The sequence below is a fragment of the Silene latifolia genome, chromosome 10 (genome assembly GCF_048544455.1).
Source record: "Silene latifolia isolate original U9 population chromosome 10, ASM4854445v1, whole genome shotgun sequence".
NCBI classification, from domain to species: domain Eukaryota; kingdom Viridiplantae; phylum Streptophyta; class Magnoliopsida; order Caryophyllales; family Caryophyllaceae; genus Silene; species Silene latifolia.
Genome location: NC_133535.1, coordinates 88,055,746 through 88,056,583, shown reverse-complemented (window position 1 = coordinate 88,056,583; position 838 = coordinate 88,055,746). Strand labels below are relative to the sequence as shown.

Sequence of the window (838 nt, the reverse complement as noted above, 5' to 3'; positions counted from 1 at the left end):
GTCCCAAGGTTCCACAACTTTCACATACTCCATTTAAGATTGAGGATGATGCCATCATAGCATTGACATGTTGTTTGGGTGATTTGGAAGCTTCATCAAGCTTAGCCATGGCCTTCTCAAACTTCAAATTTATAGTGTCGATGTGAGCACTTAGTTGAGCACCCAATTGTGTGATAGAATCCACCTCATATTTTCCTCCTTTAGTGGCCTTTCGAGGCCTACTATATTGGGAATTATGAACAGCCATCTCTTCGATTTTAGCCCATGTTTGGTTGTCATCAACTTCGGTGAACCTCCCATTGGAGCCCATATTAAACACATTTCGTGAGTCTTTATATAATCCTTTCTAAAACTGTTGAACAAGGAACCACTCACTAAGTCCATGGTGTGGACAAGAGCGACAAGTATCCTTAAATTTCTCCCATGCTTCATATAATGATTCCTCATCCCTTTGCTTGAACCCGGTGATTTGGGCTCTCAACATGTTAGTCTTCTCCGGAGGATAGAATTTCTTGTAGAAAGCAAGTGCTAACTTCTTCCATGAATCAATACCAAGGGTAGCCTTGTCTAGGCTCTTTAACCATTGCTTTGTGGCACCGATCAAGGAAAAAGGAAACAACACCCATCGAATTTGATCTTGGGTTACTCCGGTTTGAGAGATAGCATCACAATAGTCATAAAAAGTCTCCGTATGTAGATGAGGATCTTCACTAGGCATCCCTACAAATTGGCTTCTCTCAACTAGTTGTATGAATATGGATTTGGCAATGAAATTACCGGTTAAGTGAGGTGCTGTTGGAGTACCATTTGGTAGGTTCTCCTTGGTAGGTACGAAATG

The 838-nt window shown here is 41.4% G+C and overlaps 1 non-coding gene across 1 annotated transcript; it reads left to right on the top strand.

The window, feature by feature from the left end:
* Positions 1-377: 377 nt before the first annotated feature.
* LOC141609627 (small nucleolar RNA R71) lies at positions 378-484 on the top strand. The gene has a single exon (XR_012527551.1). It is a non-coding gene; the product is annotated as a small nucleolar RNA R71 (small nucleolar RNA).
* The last annotated feature ends 354 nt before the right edge of the window (positions 485-838 follow it).